This window comes from Oryx dammah, unplaced genomic scaffold (assembly GCF_014754425.2).
Source record: "Oryx dammah isolate SB20612 unplaced genomic scaffold, SCBI_Odam_1.1 HiC_scaffold_27, whole genome shotgun sequence".
Taxonomy (NCBI): domain Eukaryota; kingdom Metazoa; phylum Chordata; class Mammalia; order Artiodactyla; family Bovidae; genus Oryx; species Oryx dammah.
In genome coordinates, this window is record NW_024070211.1 from 98,510,279 (window position 1) to 98,517,579 (window position 7,301).

At 39.4% G+C, this 7,301-nt stretch overlaps 1 non-coding gene across 1 annotated transcript; it reads left to right on the forward strand.

The window, feature by feature from the left end:
* The first annotated feature begins 6,507 nt into the window (after window positions 1-6,507).
* TRNAY-GUA lies at window positions 6,508-6,579 on the forward strand. The gene has a single exon. It is a non-coding gene; the product is annotated as a tRNA-Tyr (tRNA).
* The last annotated feature ends 722 nt before the right edge of the window (window positions 6,580-7,301 follow it).

Sequence of the window (7,301 nt, forward strand, 5' to 3'; positions counted from 1 at the left end):
TCAAAAGCTTTTTCTTGTTCTTTATATATTCCATTGTCTTATCATCCTGTTTTCATTTTAAGGAAATGGTATCATCATTTATCTTTCAGAGGATGTTAGTCATTTGGAGTTTCCTTCTGTTCTTTGCACTGTCTTTATTCTTCTGAGTTCCTTTTCTCTTGTCATTTTGTCCCCATTTTTTTCATGTCACAGGCTTTCCTCGAAAAGTCTGCCAGTTCATATTAAACATGAGGTGCTAAAAGGCTGATTGAAAGCTCTGGGAACATGAATGGGGCTTGCTGAATGGTGAGTTTCACTGTAGGGTAATCAAGTGGAACTTGGACATTTTACTGGACAACCCTAAATGTCAATAGGTCTTTTTTCTTGGACCTTCTCCAAGGAAAAAATTATCCAGTCTACTGACTGAGGGGTATAGATTTCCTTGCCAGCATTCTGAGGACTGAGGTGGGGAGAAGGCGTGGGTTTCACTGTGCAGTGTGTAATCTTCCTCTCAATCCCACTATTTTCTGTCCGGTGCTTCATCCCCTTCAGTTGTGCCTGTCATCATCCCTGAGGCCAGAGTCTCTTTGGCATCATCTCCTCATGGATCAAGCCTCCCATTTCCTGATGAGTTGGAGGGTGGGAGGTGCTATAATCTGTGGACATCAGGGGTGGGATAGAAGTTCAAGGGGTCTACTTGCTCCTTGTGCAAACTCTCAACTAATTTTCCTCTGTTCATCTCACATCTTGCCCCTCCTGAAAGTACGTGTGTCTCTAATTTCTGAGTCTCTTGGGTATTCTGGGCCACGAATCAGTTTGCTTCTCACTGGTGACTACTTCTGCAGAAACATAAGCTTCAGTTTTCACCATCCTGATAATTCAGTTACCGCTTATCCTCCACTTTAACCTTCCAAACTTCTGCTGATATCTCTAATCCTCTTCGTGCTCTCTCTGGTCTATTGGCCCTGTATTACCTCTTAATGTCTTTACTGTCATTTGGGTGATATTTTAGGAAAAAAGCATTGTTGTTGTGGTTGTTTAGTTGCTAAGTCATGTGAAATTCTTGCAACCCCATGGATTGTAGCCTACCAGGCTCCTCTGTTCATGGGATTTCCCAGGCAAGAATACTGGAATGAGTTGCAATTTCCTTTTCCAGGGCATCTTCCTGACCCAGGGATTGAACCCACATCTCCTGCATTGACAGGTGGATTCAGCCACCAGGGGAGCCCCAGGAAAAAGCATAGATGAACTCAAAACACATGTTGCAATAGATCCTTTGCATTAAATATAGAGAACAAAACACAAAAACACCATTCTTCCAAGCCCTACTTTCTCCTAAGGCAGTATCTGTCTGTGGTCTGGTATACACACCCTCCCCAGGTTAATTCTTGATGATTATACAGACACAAACTATTTGATTGTTCTGTATTTTTTATTCTGTTTTATTCTATTTTTCTTCTGTTCTAGCCTTGGTTTCGTCACTTAATAAAATGTCTTGGAGCTATTTCCATATTAGTACCTATAGCCCTAACTCATTCTTTCTAATAACTATATAATATTCAATAGTATAAATTTATCATAATTTATTTAAATACTCTTTTTCAAACTTTATGCACACAGACATATATATACACACACACATTTATCTTCTTGAAAGGTAAGTTAATTAAGTGACTAGAATTGCATAAACATCAAATAATCATATCTGACATTTGATATGTAAGGGAGAAATCAAAAGGACCATGTTATATACATAGAAATCTTCACTGTTGAGTTATGTCTAATAGTGGATAAATAGAACCATCTCCAGTGCCTCCAGAATCTGAGATATTAGGATTCAACTCCATTTAAAGATGCACCATAATGAAGCTAAAGCATCCTTGAAGCTATGCAAGCCTACAGACACACAGACATAAAGCTATGTTATATAACTCTATGGTTCAGTTTACAGTCTATCTTTTTACAAAGCATGAGATGTATTCTCCTCTAATCAGAATCACTTTGTGTCAGAGTCCTGACAGGAAACAGATGGCACTTTCAAGTGGGGGAACTGAGGTGAATTTAATGAAGGGACCATTTTCACTGGTGTGAGGGTTAAGGGAAACCAAAAAGGTGTGGTGAGTATTAAGGGCTTGCAACACAGAGAGCGATGACCACCTTTAAGCCCCAAGATCAGAAAAGAGAACAGTCACTGGCTCCAGAGAGCAACTCTAGCTGTAAGCCAGGGCACCTGTGGGAGCCATTCCTTGGCAGAGTGACACAGCCAAGCTTCTGCAACCACAAAGGGAAAACACCTGACCTCACTCTTCATGGTTTTCTGTTTGCTGGATTTGGCACCCTAGGTGAGGAGAATAGTCAGTCTGCAGGGGTAAAGGGAAACTAGTTCTCTCATATGAAAGAGGTACATCTGTGTCCTACTTTTCTCATTATTAGTCACGTTTGTGGACCTCAGGGCAAAGCCTTTCACCAAGAACCACAGATGATATATTTATCCAGTCGTCGAGTACCCACGCTCATGATTGCATGCTCATTTGCATTTGACTCTTTGTGACCCCATGGACTGTAGCACACCAGGCTCCACGGTCCTTGGAATTTTCCAGGCAAGAGTACTGGAGTGGGGTGCCCTTTCCTACTCCACAGGATCTTCTCAACCCAGGGATGGAAATGGAGTCTCCTGTGTCTCTTGCACTGGAAGGCAGATTCCTTATCACTGAGCCACAAGGGAAGCCCTTATCCAATCATGTGTGTGCCTGTGCTCAGTTGCTAAGTCATGTCTGACCCTTTGTAACCCATAGTAATGAATTAATCAACATCTCTGAAAATCACCCACACCTCGGGTTTTAATTCCAATTATATAGAAAAGAGACTACATATAAGAAGAGTCAATAGTAAACCATCCTCTACCTGCCCCCTCCCATCAGTATTTAGTTTCCTTATTATTCCAGGCTCCAGCTCTGCAGATAACATATGCCATCAGTACTGAATGGAATGTCTCTGTCCAGGCTCCAGGAGAAAAATTCCATCATGGCTGAAGGCTAAGCCCACCAGACAGTGCAAGAGGGAGAACTTGAGTAAAGGATGGGAGCCATCCTTATGTTTATAATAAATATTAATCCGTGACAGAAACAACATACAAGAAAGAATATGGATGGGGTCTATAAGGAAGCAGAGTCTTCCACAAATCAATATAGTTAAATAGTATTCTGGTAATTCCAAAGCAGCAATCTTCTTTAAGAATTTGTTTTAATTTATAAGCAATAGCAAAAAAAAACAATGGAGATGAGAATATCTGCAGATAGTCTTACCCTAAAACAGTAAATTTGGTTAGTTGGAAAAGCAGAGCCAAGGAAACAGTGAGATTTTATAGATTTGAAAATTTCTTTCCCCTAAAAAAGTTTTATTTAACTTTGAAATGAGTTTGATTTATTCCATTTCCACAGTTCACTTTATGTACTACCAAAGCATGGCATTTTTAGTAGTTTCAACATGTCATACCTTTTCTTATGAAATTTGTTTTCTAAAAAAGTACTGAAGAGGAAAATGATTAAGGTTCTACCTTTGGCTCAATAGCTGTAAAAGAGTTTGAACTCATTTTAAGTGATGGGCTACTGTGTTCACCTTGATGCTTGGGTGAGTCCAAGGTTTCCAAACGGTGACCTTCATAGTACAAATGACACCTGGGATGGAATACTGTTTATATCTCTCTATGTGACAAAATTTTTTTCAATAATAATTATGAAAAAAAGATGAAATTTTCTGAACTTTCTAAAAATAATGTTAGCAAAAAACAAATATTACAGTATAAAAGGACTGAATTGTTTACCTTAAAGTATTTTCTTTTTTTTTTTTAAGATGGAGAACACATAAAGAAAGGTTTCTAAAATCTAACCCCATAAGATATGACTGTAAGGAGATGGCTCAAGGATTTTTGCAGTGATAGAATAATTCCTTATCTTGACTGTGATGACAGTTACACAAAACTGGGCTTCCCTGAGAGCTCAGTTGGTAAAGAATCCATCTGCAATGCTGCTGCTGCTGCTAAGTCACTTCAGTTGTGTCCAACTCTGTGCGACCCCATAGACTGGACTATGCAGCCCACCAGGTGCCCCCATCCCTGAGATTCTCCAGGCAAGAACACTGGAGTGGGTTGCCATTTCCTTCTCCAATACATGAAAGTGAAAAGTGAAAGTAAAGTCACTCAGTCATGTCCAACTCTTAGTGACCCCATGGACTGCAGTGCACCAGGCTCCTCCGTCCATGAGATTTTCCAGGCAGGAGTACTGGAGTGGGGTGCCATTGGAGACCCCAATTCGATTCCTGGGTTGGGAAGATTCTCTGGAGAAGGGATAGGCTACCCACTCCAGTATTCTGGCCTAGAGAATTCCATGGATTGTATGGTCCATGGGGTCACAAAGAGTTGGACACAACTGAGCGACTTTCACTTTCACTTTACCCAAAACTACACACAGATAAGATTGTATGGAACTGTACAGGTACCCACCAATGAGTAAATGTTAAATTGATGAACATGGAATGAGGGCTATGGAGTGTATCAAGGTCAGTCTCCTGGTTTTGATATTGCACTGTAGTTGGGTAAGAAGTCAGCCTTTGGGGTAACTGGCTGAAGTGTACCAGGACCTCTCTGTACTATTTTTGCAACTTTCTGTGAATCTGTAATTAACCACAACCCTCCCCCAATCTTTTAAAGGTTACAAACTGTGTGATTCCATTTATTTGACATTCTTGAAAAGACAAAAGCATAGCAACAGACAACAAATCATTGGTTGCCAGGGGCAGGAGAAGGATTTGACTACAAAGGAGTCACTCAAGGAGATTTGGAGGGAGAAGGGAGGGACAATTCTGTATCCTGATTGTTATTGTGGTTAGGAGAATCTATACATGTGTTAAAACTCTTAGAACTGTATACCATGAAAATGTCAATTTTACTGTATATTAATTATTTTAAAAATTTGTCATTATCTTACATATTAAAAAAAAAAACTATTGAAAGCTTTGGAATCAGACTTTTATTTGAATTTCACAATAGGGAATTTCTTGGTGGTCCAGTGGTTAGCACTTTGTGTTCTCACTGCCAAGGGCCTGATACGGGAATTCAGATCCTTCAAGCCACTAAGTGAGACCAAAAAAAAAAAAGGGGGGCTATTGGGCAAGTTAAGTCCCAGTTATCCAATCTATAAAATAGTAATAATAATATCCATCTAATGATGATGTATGCAAAACTTAGCACATTGCACAGCACTGAGTAAATAGCATCACTTATTTTAATCTTTTTTTTTAATTTTGGGAATCCAATCTGTAAGGAAATTTAGAATAAAGAAAAGAGCTTAATGGATATTTCTAATGGAAATTGAATTGTCTAGAACACACGCTTTGCTTTATCATTTCTAACCTTTTGCTGACTTTGAGCTATTTCATAACTCTGAATTGGTAGGTATTTGATAGTAATACAAAACAATTTTTATAGTGTCATATAAATAAATTCCTTGGTGGAATTGTGGTGTGGTGGTTTAAACTGACTTTCCCCACATTGCTGAACCACCCTACCCTTCCACATCCTAGTGAAAAATTCCCATTTTGTGTCCTTTTTGTAAATTAACTTCAGCATTCCTTTATTCCATATGAAATGGTGGTTCTTTTGATTTCTGCCTTTAACCAGTTATAATGTATTTCCAGTTTCTTCATTGAATAATGAGTTAAGTAAAATCTTTAACATGTGCTTATTTTATATCTGCATGAGAGTCATGATTTTACCTTTTGGAGGGAAATCTACCCTTTAACAATTTTATAGCTGGAAAATGCTCAGTGGCAATGGGAAATTGTAACAAAAATCACTAAACACAGTATTCTAGATACTAAGTTGTTTTGGCTGTTTTGAATTATCTGAAATTTTAGTGTCTTTTAAATCAATAGTCCTGATGATCATATAAAGTTTTTGTTATTCTTATTAATAGTGCTTTGAACAGACTAGGTCCTTAATTAATATTTGCTAAATACATCAATCAAATTGTTATTTTATCTGAGATTGCTCAATTGGACAGAAAAACAGACTTAATTTTTGTCCTCACAGGTTGAGGCAAAAGTCCACAGGGCTCATTATTACTTATTTATAGTTGTTTCCAATTATATGTCTAGAGGGGCTAGATTATACCAGATAGCTCCCAAACCTTAGTGGCTTACCATAAGGAAAGTTGATCTTTCCCTAATCATTGCAGTGAGGGGAGTCTTTTAATGATTGTCACTCAAGGACTCAGACTCTGGAGACTCTGTGCTGTGTGCTGTGCTGAGTTGCTTCAGCTGTATCCAACTCTGCAACGCTATGGGCCGCAGTCTGCCAGGCTTCTCTGTCCAAGGGATTCTCCAGGCAAGAATACTGGAGTGGGTTACCCTGCCCTCCTCCAGGGGATCTTCCTGAACCAGGCATGGAACCCATGTCTCCTGCATTGGCAGGCAGGTTCTTTGCCACTAGCACCACCTGGGAAGCAGTGGAGATTCTATTTAATACTTATTTCCCTGGTGGCTCAGATGGTAAAGCATCTGCCTGTAATGCAAGAGACCCAGGTTCAATCCCTGGGTTGGGAAGATCCCCTGGAGAAGGAAATGGCAACCAACTCCAGTATTCTGGCCTGGAGAATTCCATGGACTGTATAGTCCATGAGGTCACAAAGAGTCAGACACTTTGCAACTGAGCCACCTTCACTTCACTTCACACTTCACTGGGAAATGATATGTTACCTCTCACATTCCACTAGCCAAAGCAAGTCTCACAGTCTCACCTTACTTTGAAAGGGGCAGGGAAGAACAGCCCCTGCCTTGTGCCAGGAGGAAAGAAAGACCAAAATGGCATTAATGAATCCCAATCAATATGCTCAGAGATAAAATGAGCACAGAAGGATGATGTGCCCCACAGGAGACTTCTGATCATTGTTAATATAAACTGTAGAGATGCTAGAAATGTAGCTGACACCTTCGCCCCTCACGAAAACATTTCCATGCCATGGCCCCACAAAATATCATCCTTTGTGATTATTTTTGTTGTTTTTAGAGTTTCAGAGAGAAAAGAAAACTTTCCTTTTTATTATCACCACCAGAAAAATCACTGAGGTCCCTGGCAGAGGTGAAGAAAAGCTGGGGGCATTCATTTAAGAAAAGGAATAATTTAAATATCCAAGGGAAAACATAAAAAGAATCAAAATAAAATGTCAAGTGAAGAAGCAAAAGAAGAATGAAAAAAGTTTTTATCAGGTACAAGAATATTTTTCAAAAAGCAGATCAAGAGTCTGATAAAGTGCTTACCTGATAAT